Source organism: Heliangelus exortis, chromosome 5 (assembly GCF_036169615.1).
Source record: "Heliangelus exortis chromosome 5, bHelExo1.hap1, whole genome shotgun sequence".
In the NCBI taxonomy this organism is placed as follows: Eukaryota; Metazoa; Chordata; class Aves; order Apodiformes; family Trochilidae; genus Heliangelus; species Heliangelus exortis.
Window position 1 is genome coordinate 11279470 of NC_092426.1, and position 25963 is coordinate 11305432.

The following is a 25963-nucleotide window of genomic DNA, read 5'->3' on the forward strand; positions in this document are numbered from 1 at the left end:
ATCCTGAGAGAGTAGCTGTGAATCTTTTACTCGCTGGGACTCCAATGCATAAATTTTTACCTCATGGCAGGGTAGATCACATCTGTCACTTGTGGCATCTTCATCACCTCTAGTATGATTTTTCGATATATTTTTGTCCCATATTTTTTTCCTCTCTCATGAATAGAGATTAAAAAACTGGACTTTCCCATTGTTTGCAGAAATAGTCCTGCTTTCTTGCAAGCCATTTTGGAAGAGAACTTCCTAATTTGACTGCTTGTTCCTCAAAGACCAAGGGAATGCAACTAAGAATGAAATAAAGGGCAGGCCGAGGCAAGTTTCATCCCGCCATAATTTTTCATTACAAAAGATGAACTTCAGCTGTTAGTCTAAAATCATGATCAATGCTTGGATGGAGAAAATAAAAGCTTTCTAGTAAGTCTACTCTGTGTCTTAATTTAAGTCTCATAGATTTTACCTCCAGCACATGGAGGTAGCATTACATCTACATGGCACACTTTGTCCTGTTATGATTCTGGGTTATTACTAATTGGTGTGGGGGTATTAACAGTTTTCTTTATCTTCACCTCCTTTTTTCCTGGATTTTGAGGAAAGCAAATATTTTTTCAAGATGTAAAGTATTTTAAACTTAATGAGAGTTTTACCCAGACCACAGAATCACAGAATAGTTGAGGTTAACAGGGACATCATTTATTCCAAGTTTTTGCTCAAAGCGGGTAAAGGAGGTATCTGGGGCAGTGCCCATTTCCATTTTGTATACCCATAAAGATGGAGACTCCTAATCCTCTCTAGACAACCTGTTCCAGTGGTCTACCCCTATTACAGGAACAATTTTTCTTCTTATATTTAAGTGAATTGTCATGTATTTCATTCTGTGTCTGTTGCCATTTGTGCTCTCACTGGACACCAAGAAGAAGAGTCTAGCTCTTCTTTAAAACATCCCAGCAGTTATTTATACAAATGGGTAAGATTCCCTGAGGCTTCTGATGCATGAACTAAACAGTCACAGCTCATTCCTTAATCATCTTTGTGGCACTTCACTGGTCTTGCTCCAATATGTCTGTGTCCTGCTTGTCCTGAGGAGCCCAGAACTACAGATATGCTTCACCAGTGCTGAGAAGAGGAGAAATGTCACCTACCTTGACCTGCTGATAACACTCTTCCTAATGTATCCCAGCAGGCTGCTGGTTTTTGCCATAAGGACACATTGCTGGCTTGTGTTCAGCTCCTTTTTTCTCAAGACCCCCAGGCCCTTCTCTGCAAAGTGGCTTTCTAGCCATTCAGCCTCGAATTGTTCGGATCCATGGGCTTATTCCTCCCTTGGTGCAGGACTTTGCATTTTCTTTTGTTAAACTTGGTGTAATTGCTGTTGTTTCCTTCACTGAGGTCCCTTCAAAGGCAGCACGGACACCTCCTCTCAATTTTATATGTTGAGGGTGCACTTTGTCCTGTCATTCGGATCATGAATGAAGACATTAAACAGTATTGGACCCTGGGTAAACTCCTAGTGATTCACATCCTCCATTGGGACTTCCAGCCACTGATCACAACCTTTTAAGCCATTCAGCAAGTTTCTTTTTCATAACAAGTATGTTGCCCTATCTGCTCCGCAGCTGGCCAAAGATGCTGGCCAGCATCTTTGAAGGGATCCAATAGAAACCTGATAATTTGAAATCTTTAAAAATATAGTGGACAGACTAATAGATGTGCCACAGGAAACAATAATACATTAGAGAGGAGAGGAATTGGATGACAGCTTTTTACACCCACTTTCTTTTTGTCTTCCCTGTGCAACAGCAATGCTCATCATTGCTACTACTTCTGTTTGTGGCAGCAGAGACCAGGGTGGCACCTTGGGTGAATGAAGGGACTTTACTGATACTGGCAATTTTTGAGCATTCTTTTTTTTTTTTCTTTTTTTTTTTTTTTTTTCATTTTACAGTGAAATTTTTGACGCTACATGGAACCTCCTTTCTTTTTTTTTCTCCCTTTCGCTTCTTTCCTGTGTTCAGTCTTGGTAATTATCTTGGTGTTCTAGTTTTCTGGCAAACTGTAGCAATCTTCCTCCAACAAAAACAATTTTTTATCAGTTTTATTATGACAGAAAATTGGTGAAAAATGAATTTGTGTTTGACTTTTTATTTTGTTTTCCTTTTCTCTGAACTATTTCTCCTGCATCTGATTGTTTTTCCTGCTGTGTAATAAGTCCTGATGACCTCAAAAGGGTTGGGCGTGACAGAAACATGTAACAAAATAAGAGACTTTTTGCTTCAATTTTGCTGTTCTGCAGGTATCAATTGAATTATGTAGTCATCTGTGTAGTTGTTAAAATGACTTATTTTATCTTGTCTTTCTCATCTGGGTTTTTTTTCCAGGCTTTAATTGTGTTTTAAAATGGTGCTAGGCATTCTTAAGCCAAAAAAAGAGACATGTTTACTTCATCAAGTAAAGATATAAATGTAGTCTTGCAGGGGTAACCCAGTGGTCAGTCTTGTATAACCATGGGAAACTTTCTTGCAAATTACAGAAAATGAAAGAAGAAAGGTTGCTAATTGCAAATTTTAACCATGTGAAACTAACCATAATCCCAACTCCAAAAAATGAGAGGGGGAAAAAAAGTTAGTGGCTGCTGCACTGCAGTATTTCCTTCTTTTCCAAAGCAGAATCCAACTTTTTCTTGAATTAATGTACACAAGTCTCTTTAACTGCTGGCTGCAAAACTTTTGGCAGTTTGTTTGATATTCCAACCAATCTTTGTATAAAGAACTGTCTGAATTGTTTATAGATTTGTCCTCCTGCCCAGAGTTTATTCCATGATCTCTTATTTTGAAAACAACTGTACTTACAAGGATGATACTAAGTAGTTTGGACCTTGCACTAGAAGATGCAGAAGATTCATAGACCTTCTAATCATTAGGCATGTGCTTATCAACAGTTAATAAATAATAATTCAAATGAGGCAGTTCCACCTGGATATTCCCACTCAATATTTTTCCTATGCAATATAAAAATGATTTATGTTTTCACAACAGCATAGTCTATTTTTATTTCTTAAAATTCTTGGAAATATGAAGTCACTAAGAAATCAGTCACCTTTCAAATGATTATCTCCAAATTGAATGCAGGCTGAAAACGGAATGGAGTACAAGATGAGGATCAGGATGATTATGACTATTTCTACTGATCCTTTTTACAGTTTCAGTTTAGGGGGTTACCTCCTACTATAAGAAGGTAGGTAGGAAATTTTGAACTCTTATAATTGCACAGTCATGGAATTTAGTATTAATGTGACAAAGTAACATTTTTGTGTCTTCAAGAGTATACTCAGATGAACCTTGGCTTTGTGTTATCTTATCTTAGTGGGGAAAGGCAGTAGATGGAAGGAATTGCCATATTGGAATTTAGCCTGGCTTTGGCTAAAATCAATGATTCAGCATTGTGCAGAAAACCTGAACTGTCTTTGAAGAACTCCATTACCCATGTAAAAGGACTGATATTTATGACACTGTTTTGTGTCTGGGATACCAAGCTCTGCAAAATAATAGGTTTAATTAGTTTAGGTGCAGCATTTTGCTGATGCATCTACGCTGTTTCCAGAATTCAGCAGCTATTTCTGTGTTGTTCTATACTGACTGGAAAGTGAAGGTGTGAACTCATCCCTTTTTAGTCATCAGAGAATACAAACAGGACATTTATTCCTTGTATACAAAAATCCAAATCTGTATGTGAATTATCTAGCTTTGTTTCCAGGCAATAGTGTTGTTGAAACAACCAGTCAGTTCCCCCCATTGTTTAAAAAGGAAAAAAGTTTTATTGAAGGGACAATTAACATTCAAAGTAAAACACTGAAAGAACTCATGAAACTGCAAAATGAGCCTTCATGCTTCCCTGTGTACTTTCATTAAAGTACAGGTTTTAACTGTGAGGCATTTAACTAAGTTAGTTGTTTCGGATTGCCTGGGATTACTGTTCTAAATTTATGTTATAAATAAAAGAATGAACATTTTAATTACAATTCCCCCCAAAATTCTGGAACAAATGATAAACAACTTAATTTTAAGCACACAGAAGATAAAGAGTTGAATAACACCCAACAGGCAAATAAAAGTCAGAAGCAAATTGTGCCAGTTGTCAAACTGTGCGAAACCAGCTACAACAGGGTAATAGACTCTGGATACAGAAGGACTTGCAAGTCCATCCTGATTTTAGTAAGATATTGATATTGCTTTATATGGCATTCTAATAAGAAATCAAGGCAAATGTTCTCAATTGCACGAGTGTAGAATGGGTGCAAAGCTGGATTTCTAACTCTAGATGTTACTTTTCAGTAGTTCTGTGATTAACTGAATCCAAGAATTTCAACAGTGTCCTTCATGATGGTATTGAACAGGCTTATAAAATTTGCAGTTGACACTAGCTCTATACAAACTATAGAAAATAGTTAGAATTCAAACTTATATTTAGAAATAAAATTCAAAGGCTGTTTGACAAAAAAGTGCAAGTTATTGCACTCAGACAGGAGTAATCAACTGTGTAAACAAAGGGTGGACAACCCAAGTAACAATACTGTAGAAAAAAACCTACCATTGCAGTGATCTCAAGCTGAATGTTAGTCAAGATAATTTAAAAGGAGAGATTTAAATGTGTTTGGGTTGATTAGTCTGAGGAAGAGAGGACTGGAGGGAGGACTCGGTAGGAGAACTGACAGCATAAACTGTAGTAAGAAAGACTGATTAGAAGTAAGAAAACGAGTTCTAAGGGCAAAGGGGTGAAGTGCTGGAGGAGATTGCCTAATGATAGCTTGGAATGTCTCATCAATAGATGAGACAAACATCTGTTAGGAATGACATGGTTATATCTGAGCCTGTCTTAGTGTGGGAGGAGGTGAAATGGGTAACTCTGGACTGATTCGGTGTTTCTGTTTATGACATTTTCCTGCAGAACTCTTACTAAAAACAAGAGTTGCAAGTGGAGCACTAGTGCTCCCCGCCTTCTGCACACAAAGCATGTGCAGTGCATGTAATCTGCATGAGGTAGAAACGCTATGACAGCTGTTCTTTGTATTTAGCAGGGAGTTTTTTCACTTCATTCACTCAATTATCATGCATATTGTGCAGCGTGGGTTTGACCCAAAGTCCATCAGCTGGCAGAATGCCTTAACAGATAGGGCACTGGGTACAGTCAGGCAACCCAAATCTTATTTTCTGACAGTTTTTGTAACCCAGCTCAAATCCCTCGGGCTCCCTTTTGATTCTTTCCATGTTTTGTTTGCCATATTTCTTTTTGCCCTCCATGATTCAAGGTCTTTCTTGGTGTAAGCTTTGTGAATGTTTGTATAACACCTGGTGTTATAGTGCTTGAGCTTAATTGAATCTTCAGTGTGCTACTGTAATACAAGTAATGAGCCACAATAATAGACACTGAAGACCACAAGTCTTCCTGTGAACTCCAGTGGAAATAATTCAATCAGGCCTTGAATGAATGAAGAAGGGATCTTAAAAGGATATTCTTGGTCAGTAGTCTCTCCAAAGGTCTTCACATCCTTATGCCATCTTATTCTCTTGTTCTCATTTGTTTATGTGAGCGGTCATCTTACTCTGGTTTGATGTGTTCCTGCTGTAGCAGTTTTGAATACACAATGCATGAAATATGCTCTTTATATGAGTATGCATTCTAGTTTTGCTCAGACATATCTGTGGTCAGAATCTGATATTCTCTGTCTAGTCATAGAGTTCAGAGGCCACTCTTTTAACTTATCTAGGAAAGCATATTTTCCTGGAGAACTGGCTTGTATACGAAGTATACAGAGAATGGAACATTTTAAAAATTATGTGTAACTCAGACACAAATGCTGGGCTAAAAGCAGAAGTCATAGCTTGTTACACTTGAGAATATTTTTTTTTAACTTTTTCTGTCAGTTAAAGCTAGTATTTCTTTAAGTTTTACATAATATACTTTTTCATTGGGGAAAAAAAAAATCAGAGTCTAGCTAATGGTGAGACAGATTAAAAATAATTGTAACTAGGAACTGGGCCATGATTAAAATTGTTCAGCTGTTCATTTTATTGTTTGTTCCCAAAACCTTAAATGCACTCTGAGAACAATAACAACAGTTAGCATGTAACTCCGTATGGGCCAATTCATGCAGTCCTCTCTCTGTCTTTTCTTAATGTTGAAAAACTCCTGTTTAGGAGGCTTTGTAAGGAATTCAGGGTTGAAGCTGTATGTTTTAACTGTTTTGTACTAATAACACGGAAGCTGCCCTGGAGAGAGAGAAGAAAAAGAAGGAAGAAAGGAGAAACAAAATGAAATCTACCGTACTGGAATATTTGCATAAAGGAAAATGTATAGAACAGAACAGGCTATGATGTCCCTTTTGGATAACACCTGTACCTTAGTTTGTCTCAGTGAAATAGGTGGGATATTTGCTATTGAGTTTGCTACAACATGGATGAAACTTTGCAGTGAGGGTTATAGTGGTAGGAACTAAAAAGAAAAACAAAACATGCAGAAAAAGGTGATGGCCACTTGCTGCAGTAGAACAACTGGTTTAGTAGCTAAGAAATCATATTTGCTGTTAGTTGACTTTATGTGCTGCATGGAAGGTGTCAGCATTTTGAGGCAGTGGGAGGCTGACCTTATTGGCTGGGCGTCTTTACACCTACAAAACTGGGCACTTCAGTTATTAAAAATTGCCTTTTCTCCTCCACATCTTCTAAAGTCTTGGTCTGTGTTTCCACATGCAGAGCAAACATTGAAGAGTGATGGTGGAATGCAGGAAATCATTGTCGAGGCTGAGTGGAGAAGTGATGAGCTACAGTTAGGGTGAGATTTTCAAAACTCCTTTGCTTTTCAACAGCTGCTGGAAGATTAGAGTCTTGCAGGCACTTCTGAAAGTTGTAGTGAAAGAGCCTATTTATAGATAACTACATTGAATACAAGGACTATATAGTTCAAAATGGCTTTCCCCTATAAAACCTCTTATCGCCTCCTTAATATTTTGATTTCACTGAATTTTATATATAAAAATGTTGGGTTACCAAGTGTAAATGGAATGAACAGTTGGGCCTTCTTATTACTTAATTTAGGAAGAGCTACTGTAAGCATAATTTGAACTTTTTCTCTTGGGAGAAGTATTGAAACCTCATCCATGTTTTAGGATGAGTAAGGATATGGTGTCACTCACAGTAGGAGCCTGATTTAAAGCCCACTGATGTCAATGGAAACACTTCCCTTTGCCTCATTGGGCTGTGGACCAGGAGTATGCAAGAGTAACTGAAGTAAGGATTCTGCTGACTGTTTTATATACTATATTCTGTACAATTTTACAAAAATAAACACATTTACTTAGCCAAAATCCTTAACGTTTAATTTAAAAAACATAATATAAAAAGAATGAATTTTGATTTACTGATGTTTTAAGCTTTAATTTAATGTAGCATAGTGAAAAGGATACCAAATATTCTAGTTTTGTATCATTAGAACCAGATGGTCCTGAAAGACTTTTGGCTAAACTAGAGTTGGGAAAGCTTGCAAACTCTGGCTAGTCTGAAAATGTGCTCAAAATTGCTATATCAGATGATATGACCACTTTTATAATGTGAAAATCTTTGGCTGTTTTCCTGAGATCCTGGTAAGGTGTTATACAATTTAGGCAATTATAAGAAACTTTTTTGGATGCTACTGTCATTATTGTTCTGCTTTGGCACTGGAAGAAACAACAAAATTGCCCTAATGCAATAGAGTATCCCAGAAAACATCACAGTGAAGAACTAATGAGCAAAAGAAATGTTCTTAGTTATTATTGACTCACTGTGTTTATATGATGGGTCAAATTTTTTAGTTTCCAAAAATTAAAAAAACCACCAAATCTGCCAACCCAAAACCTTATGACATTAATCCTGGAAGAATGTTAAATATTTTATCTTTACCATAACAGCAGTACTGGTAATTAAACAGCCCTAGCTGTCAGTAACCAAACAGAATGTTAATTCTGGAATGCAATGTTAAAGTAATAATGACCATCAAGAATGATACATGCAACTTAAAAGATAAAATATACTTCAATATTAAGTCTGCCACTGCAGTTGTGGGGCTATTCTTGTGCATCCTGGAAGATATCTTGCCTGTAGTCAGCTACTACTTACACTGCTGACTTGTGTAGTCTGAAGAGTGGAAGGAGGAGCAGTTTTGTTGAGATAGACAGGTAGGAATCAACACAAATTGCTCAAGAGAAATAGAAGTAACCCGAAATGTATTTCCTGTTTCTTACAGAGATTGTGTGAAAAACAACTGCCCATAATATTTCAATAGAGTTCAGCTGCATTTAACATCAGAGATAACTTTTATGACTTTCTTTCCTGACTTATTAAACAGACTGCAAATTGCAACCAGTAATCTGCAACTGAATTAGAGCATATCAATTGTCCTTAGTTGCTGCTTTTCATGGTCTTGATGACATTATACAATAGTCTCATATGTTGGGCATTAAGAATGGATTTTCTAAACTTTTTTCCCCCTTTGATTTCTTACTAATCTTTCTTGGATGAGAACATCTCACCTCCAGTGTATCAGTCATTTAATCGCTGCTAACGAAGCTGTTTGCTTGCATGAGGCAAGTAGGATCTGTTTCTCTGTGCAGGTATTTCTTGATTTCAATACTGAAACATAGTCTTGCTCTAAATTTTGCAGTCATAGATCAAGCTGCTTTCAGCGGGCCACTCATTGAATAAGGGCTGGAATGGAAAGTCCTTCAAGGCAGTTAAACTACCTTTGAAAGAAAACCACATTTAAAAACAGTAATAGGAGGGCTACAGTAGGCAGCACAAGTGCTCAATTCAGCAACATTGTGCCTCTGAACAAGCAGAGGTTCAGTTAGAAATTCTGTATGGCATTTAGTTTATTTCTAACTGCACGCCTTAATCCCTAGTAGCTCCTGTAGCATGTTTGTTTGGGGTTTTTTTGTTTGTTTGTTTTTTTGTTTGTTTTGTTTTGTTTTTTTGTTTTGTTTTGTTTTTCCCCCAAGGAGGTATATCTAGAGGTGTGCAAACAATTGTTTCATGCATGTATCTGCCAGGGGTTGTGAATTTACATCGGTGATTTGCACAACAAAGTCAGGTGGATTCACACAGCCCTGCAAATATTGACTAGCTGATGTGTCCTTTGGTCTTCTATAATTTCACGGGAAGGTGCTGATTTAGTTATTTCTTTGCTTTTAATCTCTCTGGACTCAGGACCTTCTTTTTCCTTTGAACATTAAGGTCTAATGAATCAGTCTCCGAAGACTTCATCCATGACAGTTGTCACTTTTAATATGTTAGGGAGTTTAAATGAAAAGTTTTATAGTCTCTACGTACTCAGCCAGACCCTTCCAGATTTAAGATAATGAAAAAAAAAAAAATTATCATTATAAAGTCACAACTTCCACAATTATTTGCACAAAATAATATATAGTTTCAGCTTTGCTTTATTAGGCTTTAGAGTTTATTTGGAAGATCCTTGTATATTAGCATAGCTTTTGAAAAACTTAATCTGTGTTTCAAGTTTGTATGGGAACTTGAGGCAAGAAAAACTTAATGTGACTTTGGCTTAACATTTCTCAACAGTGTCCATGTCATAAAACCCAAGACATTCATTTGTATAATTAGGCCTTAGGGTACAGGGAGAAGTAGAGGACAGTGGAAAATATACTGTAGGAGAAGTAGAGATTTGGATCAGATAGACTATGGCAGGAGCTTGTGAATTTACAAAAAGCCATGTGTCTTTTTTTTTTTTTCAAAAAAAAAAAAAGTGGAAAGAATCCTGACTCAGATGGCTATAAACCATTTCTTAATCTGTGACCTCAAAACTGTCTTTTAAGAAATACTAACTCTTCAAGTCTTGCGTTGTAAAATTACTCTGGAAATCAGAACTCAGGCAGAGAATTAACTTTGGAACTAGTAATGATTTTATATTAAAAAAATACCGATGGGTCCATCATCTGAATTCTGTATCCAGAGAAGACCTGCAAAAAATAAAATACTTTAGACCTAACATTTGTCTTTACATTATGCCCTACGCATTTGGTGCCATTGGTGCAAGAATAGGATTCTAATGGTGGTCCTGAGAGTTGTACTTTCCTCCTTGGATTCTGCTCCTGCAGTAGAGAAGAATGAGGTAAATTGCAGTCAAACCATCTCTTCTCCCAATATAGCAATATCCTAACATATCTTTCCCCACCCATGCCCTGGGAAGCATCCCGTGCATGCAGAGCTGCTGTTGGAATCATGTCAGACACTACCTGCTCTGAGACAGTGGCTTGCAAAGGTAACTCAGATTGTTCAGAGGGCCAGAAACCCACAAGTCTTCTTGGTAACCTCAAGAAAACATGAATGACCAAATACACTAACTTGTACACTTATATATAGATAGATACACACTTATACACTTGTATTTGTTTTGATGGAGGTGCCAGAAAATGCATCATGGAGGTGCCAGAAAATGCATCATGGGACTGCAAACTCAGTCTAATTCTGCTGGATATGTGGAAGACATTTTGGAAAATATCTTGAAAGACATCTTTAAGGTAGATCTTGATAATTTTCCTTTTTCCCCATTCACCTCATAGCCTCCCTGTGAAATGTGAAGAGAATTAGTGTTGTTGGTCTGGCAATTTGCCAGTTTTAAGAGGAAACTGTTCTTGACAGAGAAGAGCAAACAACATAATGATTTACTTGTGTCCCCTGCTTTGCAAATTTCATTTTGCACTTAGGAAGTAATTAAAAGCTGGTGATACACAAACCTATGCTTTGGTCTTAGAACTAACCAATAAAACACATTAAATACTGAAACACCAACAAAAGAAGCTTTGAGCATATAAACTGCGGCCTGGGAAGTAAGAAAAGGAGAGAAGGAAGCATGGACTTTCTTCATGATGTTTTCTTCAAAGCTATCTTGTTACATTAAGTAATTATGTAGATCTTCAAGTGAAGAATCAGTTTATCATAATTTCAAATCAAATTAGAGACATATCCATTAGTCCCCCAAGCTCTTTGAATCCATTTAATACTAAGAAGTGGGAAAGCCACCCAAATCCATGGTAATGTTTTGGACTGACTGACCTTGATAAAGGCTGGCTCTGCTTGAGGCCCTACACAAAGCAGTAAGTGTAATGTTCCTGTGATGGGCAGCCCTGTGGTCCCTTACAGCCAAAAGACAAGTGTAATTTATATGAAAGTTAAAACCCAACATAGCCATACTAGCTAGGAATTGCCAGGATAATATGAAGCAGAAGTTCTTTCTTTGTATTAGGTCACAAGGTGACACCATGCAATGAGTTCTAACTCAGATGTTGACTCCATGCCTTGGGGGAGCTGTTGGAGAAAAGCACAAAGAGAAGTTTTTGTGTTGGTGCTGGGAGGCTCAGTTCATGCATTGAAGTCATAACTTCCAAGGGCTGAAGGGACCACAGTGAGTGCTTCCTGGCCCTGCTGTAGCACAAAATTTTGAAGAACCATTACTGCTCCTGGCATCTGTTATGTGACCCTGTAATAGCTTCTGTTCCAATGCATATCCACAAACAGGGTGGTTTTAACATGCATCAAGTCATCCAGCCAGCCAGATATTTTGAGGGACATAATATGATTATTGATATGAAAATCAAAACAAGGTACCTTATAAAGACAGCCACTGTCAGCTCATTATAGATGAGACCATCAGTCTTGTTACGGTAACAAACCCTGTATTCATTATCGTAGCTCAGGGCATTTTTTTCTTTGCCAGAATTGGCTGTTTTCTTAATTAATATTGCAAATCATAACCCAGTTTATATGCCTTCAGCTGTCTTAATTTTTGATTTGCAACGAAGTGTTCAGGAGCTTGATTTGTGTCATGGCAAAGCATTCCCCAATAGAGGAAAGGGAGAGAGACATGCCACGAAGGGGCTGCAGAATTCTATGTGAACAAGCAGTAATTCAGACCTCTGGTACAGAGTAATCTCCAAGCTGTACTTGGACTTTACCCTGGACTTTCTCTCCTGTGAGCTCCCTCGCAGGATGTAGTGCTGACTTTGACAGTGTTTTGGTAAAGACCCAAACTGTTTTACCAAAGATATTTAATCTTCACTTTTAGCACTGTACGTAGCTCTGTTAGTGTCATAAATGGAAGGTTTAGGTGGAAGAAGTGAAAATATATCAAAATGTTGCACCCAAGCTCATAAAGAATTGGACTTCTTTTTACATCCCATCCTCTGTCCAGATAATTGTCCATCCCCTTTTGAAAATTGTGAACTAATTTTTGATTAAAAACCAAAGCAGAACACAAGTAAAATGACAAGAGAACTGTCAAACCAAGTATCTGTGAAAAGTCACTGAGAAACACAATTGGTTCTTTTCAGTTGAGGGATTTCTATTTTTCAGATAAATTGTATGTTTTATGGATATCTCACCTTTTTACAAAAAAGGCCATGAAGTTTTGTTGACTGCCACCAGTTGCAACAAAAATAGAATTCCAACATAATAGTTCTGAAGAGGACGTTGTAAAGACAAATTGATTACCTGAGAGTAATTTTGTCTGCAACATTATGTGCAGTAAACATGGAAGTCCAGTTGCAACTGGAAATAATATGTGAACACCTGTTAACATCTGTTTTCGTTGTATCATTTATTGTTCAAGTGTGACAGACTTATTGTCATTTTGACCTCAAACTAAAGTCACTCATGAAATAAGAGCAATGAGTCACAATAACTGCTTGGATCCAGCAGATGACCAAGAACTCTGGGAGCTGTTCACCTTCAGGGCCTGCTTTATAGTCCAGCTTCTTGAACACATATCTTGGGAGAATTGGGAAGGTTTGGCCTCTATGAGATGGGGAGCTGTTGTGCAATGGGATGTTCTTGCTGGCTGACTCTTTCATGTGGGTGGGGTTTTGTTGTTCTTATTTTTATTGTTATGGATTCTGAGATGGAGAATTGTTTTTCCATTAGAAAAGGCAAAACAACTGCTTTCAGTGTAGAATGACCTTTTAGATTATGTGCATGAACCACAAAGAAAAAGAACACAATGAAATACTCCATGGGCAAGCAGAGTGAGCTTGACTCACCACTATGTTACTCTAGTTCTGCAACAGATTGACTCAGCTGAACATGATGGAGCTTTACCACCCATACTATCTGAGAAGAAGAGGTTCCATTCTGCCTCTCACCAGAATGCTGGTTTTCAGAGAATTAGCACTGCTTCTTCACCGTGGAGAGAGAATTACTGCCCATGGGGATCCTTCTTGTGGCTGTATTGGCTGAATTTCATGAACTAAAAAAAGCTTGGCCCAGAGTACTGAAATGGAGGATGTATATCACATAACGTGTGTAAAACCTACACAACACGATGTGTTCTGACATGACATATTTCATGAAGAATGTTCTGAAAAAATAGACTAAATAAAAAGATCAGTGGAAATCGCATTTTCTAGTTCACAATGACCTCTGCAATATCAGAGAAGGTGTCAGCACTTTGTTTTACAGAAAATGCTTGCATCTATGTCAGTTCTAGGAAATAGGCCTTCTAATGGGTAGTAGCTGACATAACACATATGTCACACTTACCCTTGTTAGGATGTTTTGAGGCTTTCCTTTGAGTAGCTCCCTACCACAGAAATAAATCATCTCATGGAGAGTGGATGAACAACAACATGTGAAAAGAGGATTTATGGCTGTGGCTGCTTTTCTAAATGCCTTAGTTGCCCTGCATTGCAGTTCGATAGTGCCTCCTAGAGGCACAGACTATAGGGACGAAGGCGAGAGGCTGCAGCATGACTGATGCACCCAGGCTGCCTGCAATGCCAGTTGCCTATTTACCAGTGTGTTGGCTGATTTCCTCTGCAGCTGTTGAGACTTGCGAGTATTTGAGTCATTTAATGCATTGGAAATGCTCAGTACTTGGCCTCTGAACCTGTGTCGACTGTCTGTTAATATGAGATAGTGCCTTATGGTTTTTGGCTTGCCTTTATTGCCCCATTGTGGATGTTACACTAATAGGTATGCCTTCCAGGTGAAAAAGGAATCCTTGCTTTCCAGGAGATGGTGAATCTAGGTGAGAATTATGCAATTCAGTAAAGATGAGTCATGGGGGAGAATACTGATTGGCAGACTTGACTACATTGTAAATACTTCTAATATTTAGTCAAGATAACGGCTTGCAAAACCCAGACTAATTTGTTTCTGATGCCTGATTCCAGTAGTTTGTATTCCTGAAAGCAAAGACAATTAGACACTGCCTATGCAAGCCATGTCTTTTCTGGCAATCTCTAGATAAATGGCTCTGAATCTTTTGTCATATATTGACACTGAGTTAACATCCAATTGGCTAGTTGGTATTATAGAAATAAACATTGAGTACAGATTTAATATGTGATAGAAAAGGAAATGCTTGGACATTCCCCCTGTCAATTGTTCCACATTTACCATCCAGATGGTACCTTTCGTGCATTTACATCATCCATTTTTTTTTATTTTATGTAACTTGCCCCATTCAAGGTGAGATGGGACTGATAGTATGTGATCTACACCCAAAAAGTCCACTGTTTTGCATGGACTATTAGACATTTCCAAGATAGGTTCAATCATTTTAATGTGATGCAAGGTTTTCAAATACTTTCTGAGAGTCAGCCATTTCTGAAGAGAAAAAATTACTTTTAGACACATCCCTTTTGTTTACATTTGCTTCCATCACTGCTTCCCATCAGTGCTCATGTTGTCCATTTGCAATCACATTGTTTCCCTGTCCAAAGATGACATTTCCTGTTCAATAGTGAATGCAATATAGAACTACCAGGGAAGAACATATTTAATGTGTTTTCCATCAGTCTTTACTGTGAAAAGTGTTTTGTTCTTTCTGAATATAAGCTAGTAATTCTGGATAATGCTACAATTAATTTGGCCATCTACTAAGTTCATCATGCTCTTCCTGTTCCTCCTTCTCTGGTCCTTGCTTTCTCCGTGTCTTGGTTCCTTGCTCCTGCTGCTGACTCCACTTCCAGTGTCAGTTTCTGTTTCTTTTCCAGTTGTTAATTAAAGTCCTAATATTAAGTGAAGGTGGGATTTTTGTTTGGGTAGTTTTTTGTATTGGTTTTTTTTTGTTTGTTTCTTTGTTTGTTTGTTGTTTTTTTTTTTGCCAGAAGAGGTATCTGAACCCTTATTAGCTACTTTATTAGCTGAAGTGCAAAGCAAAACCAAAGTCAATGTAAGTGTATAGATGAGTGTGTAGCAGGAATTCTGTCAATATAGGATCATCAGAACCTAATTTGTGATGTGTGGCAGTAGTAGTAATATACTACTTAGGAAGGGGATCAGAAAATATACATTGAGGGGATTCATCTTATTGTAGTCTTGCTTGCCATCCTCTTGGATTGGGGTGAGAAGTACAGTCTGTTTAACACTTCAAATAGCTATTAAATGGCCTTGAGACATTATAGCTTGGATTAGATAGGCTTGTTTAAAAATTATTTAGATAAATTATTTAAATTCTTATTCTTTAAATAAGATATATTGATTAAAATATTTTAAATACAATTTTTATTTGAAATTTCATATATATGAAGGTCATAAATATTCATATATATTTCACATATATGTTTCATACCTATGAACAAACTCCAAACAATATTGGGAAATGTGAAGTGCATAATGCTAGGTCAATGGTTGGAATTGATGGTTTTAAAGATCTTTCCAACCAAAATGGTCCTATGATTCTATGAAAGCAGTCTGTCTGTAAAATCCGATGGGTTTATAGCAGAAATACTTCTATTTCTGAGGATGTTGAAAATCTGCACTGACTGGGTACACCCTGCTCCCAAGGGGATGTTCATCAAGCACTTCTAGGTCTTGGGGGCAAGTGAGAATTTCCTGGGAGTAACTTGTTGTCCAATTTCATTTGGTAAAATCCCAGCTAAGTAAACAAGGATATTAACTTATTTTTCTAAAATTAAATTTGTTGAAATTTCCTTCTTACAGGAAACTTTGAGATGCCACATTTTGACTACTGTTTAGAATGAAGACTTGTTTGAAAGTGTGGACATTTCCTCCTCACAGAACAGAATTTCATTTATCAGCTGTTGCAGAACTGTAACTCTCTCAGTGGAGACTTTGTGCCAGATTCAAGGGCAAGAGAAAGACATCACCAAATTACTCAAGCAGGCCATTTCACAGCTTCCCCTGTAGGCTTGGTGTTCTTTGAAAATCAGTGCATTTTTAAAATTTTGGGCTTTTTTTCTTTCCTAAAAGTCAAGTTAGTGTACAGACAACAATTATTTTGCCATGATCCCTCTGATGGAAACAAGGTGGCTGATATATCTGCAAGCAGGCTTGTAAAGCCAAAATTATGCCCTAGTATTGTGTTGACCTCTTCTAATTTACTTCTAAATGTTCAGCAATGACTAATGCAAGTCATTTACTCTATAATAGAAGTTAGCTGCTTCATGTCAGTTGAGACAATCTTAAGAATGATGTGTGACTCTCTTTAAGCTCAGAGAAGGCTTGAGGTAGTGGTCTGAATGGGTTTGGCATTCAAAAATCTTATTTTTTATTCTCTGAATTGGATTGAGGATGGTACTTAAATGTGATTTTGTGTACACTGAAGTGTGGGTGGAGGTTGCAACTGGAAGGTGTAAGGTAACATGTTGGAGGCACTTATAGCAGCAGGTAAAGAACAGATGGAATATATTCCTTTACTGAGTCTGTGCTATGCACTTTTGCTATGAGACTGCAGCTGACATTCTTACCTTTCCTTGTTCTCCAACCACAGAATCTGCCATCATTTCTCCAAACTCCACAGTGTTAATTTTGACGAACTGTCCATTAAACCATCTGCAGCCAAGTGACTGATACATCTTGTTCTTATTGGTTCACTTGCACAGTCCTTATGAAGGAATTCCATTTTTAATTTTTGCATTAGTGTTGTGTTGTTATATATAACTTCAGATAACCTCAGCATCCAGTATCAAACATGCTTTACATTCCACCAGTGAGGCTGCTGGCATTTTAAAAAAGCCGCAGAATGAAGAATGAATAAAACAGTCTCAAATAAGATACTGAATATTTAGTATATTTATAGTTGCTTTCATGCACCTTTAGAAAGAATTATGGGGTCTATTCATCTGCCTATGTGATTAAGTGATGAACTGTGTCTGTGATCTGCTGGTCCAGACTTGTTTTTGTTATCAGAATTTATGAGGGTAAACCTCTGTGTTTCAAAGGCAAAGCTTTGTGCTTATGAGTAATTTTTTCTGTGAACTGGTACTTTCCAATAAGGGAAACAGCTGGCTGAGAGTACAGTTTTTCCTGTTAAAGGAGATCATCAGTATCCAGGAAGATTTTCCCTGGAAGTTTTTCAGCACTGCAGGGATGGAGAGGTCCCTCAGAAGCTCTTCCTGCCGATACATAAGCAAGACTGCTGAGGGCTCTTTGCCATTTGTTTTTGCAGCTCCCATAATCTGTAAACCACACTTCTGTGGTCAAAGTATAGATGACATGGAAAGGAGTGTTTGTGAGCTTTTGACTGGACTAGTTGCAGTTTCACAGAAGAAAACCGGCTTTATCTCTCTAATCCTTCTGCCGGCAGGCAAGACATGAAAAATGAAGGTAAGACACTGTACCTATTTACTGCTTAATTTTTTCCCATAAATTCTAACCTTGTGGTTGAAAAACCAACAAAATACTGCAATTCTCAAATATAAACAAGTAGAAAAATAATACTCCAGAGTGCAAGAGCTTACCCTAAAGATGTTAACACAGCTGCATGTCATGTGACCCACCGGTTCTGACACAAAATATGTGAAATGTTTGCAAAGGTCCACAATATTGCATATGTCTGATGATTGAACAAGAGCAATGCAACTGTTAAAAATCCAAATGGAATGAATGAAGAGTTGTGCTGAAATACCCTTTCCTTAGCTAATATTTAAAAACTCCAACTAAAGCCCTCCCACAGCAATGCTGTGCGAGCTGGGGATCTTGCAGCTCTTGCTGAATGTATTGCTCTGCCTGTGCATGGTCCAGCTACATTTTAGGGCATTCCCATGATCTTTCTGGGTTTTTTGGGGAGGTCAGCATGCAATAGTTCAGTGAGGGGCAAAGTCTCCAGGTGGCCCTGGACAAGGTAGCAAGGAAAGAACTATTACAGCTGTGCCAGTGTGATATTGTAACTACTGTAATTGCTGTTGTGGGTTACCCTAATAGCTTGTCTGTCTATATCCAGTGTGGTCTGAATACATCTCACTGAGTGAAGCTGTTTCTGACTCCTGAGCAATGGCTGAGGTTCTACACAGTCCTGGTCTTGGATGTGCTGCTGTGAACAATGCCCTCAGCCCTAGCTGGGTTCCTGCACTAGGTAAAACAGGGGGGAGAGTGCCAGCTGAGTCTGAAACATTTGGAAATTAAAATTCATCCTCAGTCATGAAGGTAACCAGGAAATCTTGAATGTCTAAAGCGAAGTGAAACACTCATTAAAAGTTGCGTTTCAAAGGCAAAAACCATGAGAGATAACAGCTATTAATTAGGGAGGTATTAGTGGAATTTAGTCAGAGTCAGTCATACATGTTATCTCCATGCCAGGTCTTCTTTTCAAGCAATAGTTGTTTTTGGGGTGGTTTTTTTGTTTGTTTTGTGGTTTGTTTTTTTTTTTTTAAATTTAGTTACTGTTTAGTAATAAACCTAATAAGCTTCTGCAAATAGCTGCTTGCCCCAGAGCAAGAGATGCAGGCTTTAACTATAACAATAACTGGAGGAGATTATCAGTTAAGCCTAGACAAAAAAAAAGAACAAAAGAATTGAAGTATCTCAGTTACTTTTAAAAAATAATTTTAATTGCATGAAATTTGAAAACCAAAGTTTCTGTGTATTAATAATTTCAAACAAAAAATAACACCACTTCCGCTTTTAAAAAAAAATTTCTCCATCATTTTCTTCCTGTCTCCATTACTTGACTAAAAATGTTTTTTGTTTAACCCAGTTCCTCATTTTTTAAAAGGTGTTTTTTGAAGAAAAACTTTTTAATTTGTAAAATTTCTATGCTATACTCCCAACTTGTGATACTGAAAGCAAACTACCACCTCCCAGTTGTCTGTTGCATTCAAAGAAAAAGTATGTCTGATAGTGCTGGCATTGATCTACTTTTGCTAAAATTTGCAGTGTTTTAGAATTGTGACTGGAATCTCAATCAACTCGATATCTTTCAAATTTATTCTCCTCAGTCAAGTAGAAGAAAGATTGGGAAAGGCAGGCTCAGGTGTTTTGCAGATGATCGGTTTTTCTGTATCTGTTCCTGGACTCAGAATATATGAAGAGTTTATGGAATTAAAATTTCATTTAGCTCAGGTATGTGCCTTTATTATGCATTTTTCCCTAAGTTAGGATCTGTGTCTTTTTGGGACAGGTCCTGCTTTGATTCATCAAGTTACTCAGTGAGTATGAGTGATGAGCTTTAACTGAATGTGTAAAGTATTGTTTCTATGTCATATTAGAAATAATATCTTCTGATAAATATATTTACAATATATTTTTCCTTTTCCTCTCACTCCCATTATAGCATCTCTGTAGATGTATAGTGCTCATCAAACAGAAGGGCCATTCCTTCACAAACCTTCATGAATACAGAGATTTGAAACTACATTTTTGGCTTGTCCAGCAGCTCCCATGTGAAAATAGTGTCAAGATGCAAAAAGGGGAATGGATTGTAGAAATGAATGGGAATTGTGTGAAGGCCACTGTATGCCAGAGTTGTCTCCAGGACTCTCCTGTAAACCAGGCAGCTGATCTTCTGAGTTGTGATGCCTTGAGGCTTCAGGTATATGCGCAATTTCAAATGTGTATACTACCATGAGTGTATGTGTTTGGCTGTGTTGGTAATATCTAATAATTTTTATCTAGAAGAGATTTGAATTAAATTTATCAGACTTTTTGCTTTGCTGGACAGCAAAATATTCCTCTTTCAAGAACTGTTCTGTCTTAAAAGTGTGTATTTATCTTCGAGGACAATAAGAGAAAAAATATGTGTTTTAAACATAGGTAACTTCTGGCATTGAGCAAATTACTAGGCCTAACAAATCTACCTTTCCTTTTCTTATATATCTATCCTTATCTACCACAAAATTTAATCTGAGATGAATACTGATGGTGATTTGAAGGAGCCAGACTTAGCTAAGGGTTTCTTTCCTTTCTTCCTCCTCTTTTGGTGGTTGGGCTGTTCATCTGCAATGGTGGATGTTGTGGTTTAAGTTTTTTCTGTTCTGGAGATTTAGAGCAATTAGCAGCAATGAGATCTACTGCAATGTGTTCTCATTACACTTTCTTGCTTCAGAGGAGCAGTCTGTGGGGCTGATATCTTTGCTAGGGCAGTGTGCTACTCGTCTGATTTTGAAGATGTTCCCCATCATGATGGTGAGCTCTTAAGCACTGCATGCAAAGTGAACCACTTCTGAAACAAGAGGTGAGAAGCTACCTCTCAATCCTCTGGTACCTAGTTACACAGGCAGAGTGAGATCAGAATTCAAACCCATGCTCTCACTGGTCAAGATAGGAGGTTCAATTTGGGTCTGTAACTCCTCTTATATCTGCCCTAGTTGCTCTTCGGATCATTGCAAAATGGAGCCTGTCCAAAAAAACCACTTCATATAAACTACTTCAATAATAGTTGAGAGTCAGTGAGCAATAGGGTAAGAATGACTCTCCAACCTCGTTTTAATGGTACTCACTTCAGAAGCTTGGGCAAACCCTGATGTAGTCAATACAATGTGAAAGAAACTTCCTCATGATAGCAAAGGAGTGCATTGTACATAAAAATTCAGTAACAATCTTGTAAATCTTCTCTTGTATTTCCTTGCCTTTTATATTTGCATTTTCCAAATGTTTGCATTCTCCAAGAATATTTCCTCTTTGGACATATGGAACATTTCATGTTAAATGAAGTACAGTGGGCTGGGTGGGGATGGTAGTGGTTTTGGTGTGGAAACCTGGAAAAATTGTGAATTCGGCTCAGTTTGAACCAACATTCTTTCTCAACTGTTTGGCTTGGCAGCTGAACTGAAAAACCAGTTATTTGCACAGCCCTAAACCCTCCTTTGCAGTTGGACCCCCTGCGTGTTACTAGGAAAATTGGAGCATAGTCCCCGAAGCTGTTCATCCATGGCAGAGAGGCATGAAATAGAAATCACACTAAATTTAGGGTTGTCTGAAGTTTTTGGAAATGGGGGATCTCTAAAATGGGATTAAATAATGACATCCACAGCGTCTGTACTACTGGACTCTCTCTCCAAAGACACATTGTTGTTTTCACAGATTCACCCTGTCACTTGCTTGTCAAAAAGATACCTCCAATGCACACACTTATGGGAAATATTAGAAAGAGGAGAGGTCTTGACTTTTGTGGATTGTTAGCTAGAAACAGAGACATTCCTTTTTCTAACTTTTTCATTCCATGATGTAATGAGAACATTTTAAACCAGGACAAGCACATTGTAAGTGCCAAGTTTTTTTCTAGGTGCTGCTTGTGATTGAACACACCCATCCACGCTTTTAAATATCTCATAATTAAGCATGAAAAAATGCAGACTTAATTTGAAAATGTAAATTAATCATGTGTGTAACAATTGAAATTCATAAGTGAACATCCATTAGCAGACAACGCTGTTCCTCATTCTTTTGTTTGAATGTTTATAGTAATCATGCAATAGGATTTATGGTGCATGTCCCCCTTTGAAAATTAATTCTGCATCAACTTAGGAGATGTGTTCTCATTTCTATTGCATAGCTTTGCTCTATAAATGCAAATAATTGTGAATTAAGTCCCAGACGTCTAAAGAGCAGCAGAAGTGACCATTATTTGATATATGGTGCAGATGATGTCATTTCTGTGTCACTCCTGTAGGGGTTAAATGAGTTTCATGTTTTGGACCTCCTAGGAAAATAATAAACAATGTAGTTCATCCAAAAAACTTTTTTTTTTGTTTTTTTTTTTTTTTTTGTTAAAGAGAAGACAAAGATATTTAGAATGTTTTCAATTGCCTGCTAAGAAAATATTTACATAAAGTAAACCCTTTTCATCTTGCAAATTGTGAATTTATCTTCTGTGGCAATTTAGAAAAAGCAAAAGTTATCCACAGTATGAATTTAGGGATTAAATAACTCTGATACTGTGGTGGGCTACCTTAAAAATAGCTGGATGAGAACGAGGTCAGGGGAACGATCACAAGCTGAAAGCTGGTACACATACGCATTATCTTAAAGATATTTACCCAGTGGAAGTCTGCATTTGCCTGTGTATTTCAGGGCATGCACAGGACAGGCCATGAAGCTTTCCTTTAAAAGCATCTGTGAAAAAAACATTCCCTTCATGTTTGCACATTTATTATATAGACCCAGTTTAATCTTCAGCATCCTGCTCAATGTGCTATGCAGTTCTCTTGTGCTCTCAGCTTCATGCCATTTTATGCTGCACCTTCCAGCAGGTCAGCTGCTTCCACTCTGTTGTTTTGTTAATCCCCTTTAAATAACCACTTTTTAATAGTGATACTTACAGTAAATACATACCTGTCTGGTAATGCTTCTCAATCACTTACAGCCTAAAATGTTGCCAGATGCATCTTAAAGAACCCAAAGTTGCCCTATTCTATATAGTGGTATCTTGTCTATGGACTCTGCAGTGAATTTTGAAGAAAATAAGAAAGAACTATTTAAAGAAAAGCCTCTCACCTTCTTGCACATGAACTACTTAACTCTGATGGGAAGCACATGAACATACATCAGAACTTAGACTGATCAATTGTCAACCAAAGGCCCCGATAACGAGGGGGATTTACAATGAGACAAAGTGTATTAAGTGTGAACATAGGACAGTATTTATAAAAATGCAGCAAAATAATTTTGTGATAATTAGTGGAAAGGAGGCCACAGTGTGTTTTTCTGTCCTACACAAGCCTCTTGCTTCTTATTGTGGCATGACAGCATGTGGCTCTTAGCTTTTAATGGACTAGTACCATTTCTCAGTTGTTTTTGCTTTCTCTTTTCTCAAGTAAGATGCGACTTAAATTCCTAAACTCAACCCCCCAAAAATTCAACCCACAAGCTCCAGATGTAATTGGAGTTTATGTATTCTTTAACCAATGGCCTTTATATAACCAGATATCGGTTCATTCTTTAGTGAATTCTTTGGGCTTAACTGCTGCTTCTTGCAGTGAGGTGCTTGTAAAAACGTCAACTATATATCTATAGCGGGGGGCTGTGCAGCTGAGGTTTGTCTTTTTCCTCAAAATGACAGACTAGTGTCAAGGTCTAGACTGAGGGGAGTCCTGGCTTTAACAGTCCCATGATGACATCAGAATTTTGGCACCATATCTAAACATTTTTTATTATTGTCATTATTACAGAGAAAAGCTGAAGATTTGGCATGAATGAATCCACTGTGGAGATATCTTCTGGAGTAACCAAGAACTTTATAGCTTTGTGAGTAGGGGATCACCTCATTCATTTTCCATAAGTTATTAATTCTGAAAACTTTGCCCTGCCTGCATCTGTGGACTTTGATGTATACAGGAGAAGTTCTCCAAGTTGTAGGCAGAGACTCGATTTCTCAGAACAAAAAGGAACAATACAGCAAAATCCTAGCTGGAAAGAGTGATAGGGAAGTGGTCAAAGACACTTGAGAGACAAAGAAACACACAAAGGGTTTACTAGGCTGAAGAGAAAGGGCTTACTGAAGAGAAAAACCTCCCTTTTCAACCCCAAATCAGAAAGGAACACTTAAAATGTTCTTAAAGTATTCAGTTTCTTTTAATAACACTCATGATACATTGGGCAGTCCAACACGATTATGTGTGTATTGGCAAAGCACAGTAGCCTTTTGGATACTTAATCTTCATGTAAGTGTATTTCAGATCTATGTGTGATAAACCTCATTCACTAAGTATGGGAGGTTGATCTGCTGTATAACACAGCAGTTGTGTTTCAGGTGATGAACCAAATGATATAAAGGTGTCAGGCTTCTTGGCTCTTAGTCGGCTTGTTGCTTATTCCTCTGAAGTGTGATGTTCATGAGAAATCTTATAGTCAGAGCCCTTTTACTGAAGTATTTCTGAAGTTTATTTGATTGCTTTTCTTCTAAATCCTCTATATAATACAAATTGCCACTTAGTGTACTATGGAAAACTACTGGGAGCACCCAGAAATAAAATCCAAGATTGGGCCTTTCTTTCCCATATCTTCAACAATATTCTTTTTCAGAAATCCTGAATAGGAATGTCAACAAGAAGCATAGGGCTTAACAGCCGACCTCAAGAGTGAACAAATCTGGCACTGCTGTTCTGGACAGTGGATCCTTTGTGGCCTTCAGCAGGCAGAACACATGATCTTTCAATCTCAGTTTCCCTTTCTGTAGTATAGAGTGATAGGAATAGTTTCATTCCTATCAGCCACAATATTTTTATTTGTGATGGACAGGTGAAATGGTATGGAAATAGCCTTAATGAAAATTGTTCAATATCAGAGCATATCCATCATTCATCATTTAATAGTTTCAATTTTTTTTTTTTTTTTAAATGAAGGAATTCAGTTCATAATTGAAGAGACCAAAACCTTTAAAGGTTGGATTTGTATTTGGGAGAGTATTCTGAATTTCAAGAAAAGTACCCCCCCACTGTTTCATTATGAGAAATATTCTAAAGGCTTTCCAAAAGTTTTGTCTTTATGCCGAACCACAGTCTGTTTATTTCTTCATGCCAAAGATGAGGTTTGGCACAGGATTGTCCCATACCCATGCCAAAAGCTCTCCTAAGAGCACACTCAGTTAGTTTATATTAGTACTTTTGAAAAAAGGAAACATTAAAGAAACCATATTTTTAATACAGTATAAAGGTCCTCTGAAGGCTGAAAATGCCTCCCTCTGGCCCTACCTCATTGCAAAGGGCCAGGGGAAGTGAGGGAAAAAGGAGTCCTACAGTCAAAGAACTGCCTCTGTGTGAGGCCTGGGAGCAAGGACAGCTTTGCTCTAACCCTCATTTCCCTGCAGGCTCTGTTTTCAAAAATCATTTCTAAGCCTGTTTGCCCAAGTCAAGACAACCATGGCTCCATTTTCAGCAACGCTGGGTGCTCTTAACACCTGTTGGTTTTGCTGTGACTGCTCAAGGGAAGAAGGACCTAGGATGCCTCCTGCCAGTCTCCCAAACTACTGCAACCACACAGAAGACCCAGTACTTCTCCCTCTGTGCTACTGCGAGCACCGGTGCTTTGCCTCTGCAGCTTCAAAAAGCCAGATGTGTACCCACGGTTCCTGTATGTTCAACTTGCATATTTTTTTTTGCTTTTAGAATAGTATAACCTCTAGCTGGCGTCTGGAACCATGACCTTTATCCCTGATACCTTGAATGACACATCAGGCATATTCTCTAACTTTTGACTTATTATGGCATCGTCCTGCATATTGGAGAAATACAGACTCAAGTATTCTGCATAGCTATGCTGCAGAGAGACTGCATTTTTTTTAAATACAGAGGCTTTTTTTTTTTTTTACACTTCTGTGAATTTTTATAGTCTTATACTATATAAAATATAGAATTAAAACACAGAAGGCCACATAGAAATGCCTGATTCTGTAGCTATGTTATGTAAAGAGTGAGAAAGAATTTCAGGTGATTTTAAAAAAAAGACTTGTGTGACTTCTGTGTGTCTGTATGTCTATCCATCCATCCATGCATCCATCCACGTATCCATCCATCAAAACTAAGACTGTAATTTAAAGAGCTGAAGCCAGATACTACAGCTGTCACTTAGCTGAACGTCTCCTGCTTCCTGGAGTTATCCATTCAGTTGGCCCATTGGCTGAATGGGCCAAACATATTCAGCTATCAGAAAGAACTCAGCTAATGCATGGAAGACACTTTTTTCCAATTCAGTTGCCCACATTAAAAAGCCAGCCAAAATTTCTGCTTCATCTTTTTTTTTTTTGT

At 37.7% G+C, this 25963-nt stretch overlaps 1 long non-coding RNA gene across 5 annotated transcripts in view; it reads left to right on the forward strand.

Annotated features, from left to right (window-relative positions):
• Positions 1-25963, forward strand: part of LOC139796950 (uncharacterized) — a 228709-nt gene that overhangs the window by 69943 nt on the left and 132803 nt on the right. For 4 of the 5 annotated variants that reach the window (XR_011726223.1, XR_011726221.1, XR_011726222.1 and 1 more), the window contains exon 2: positions 23390-23465. This is a non-coding gene — a long non-coding RNA (uncharacterized lncRNA). Of the gene's footprint in view, positions 1-19244; positions 19344-23389; positions 23466-25963 lie in introns of those variants that run through there. The other variant, XR_011726220.1, reaches the window with a different exon arrangement.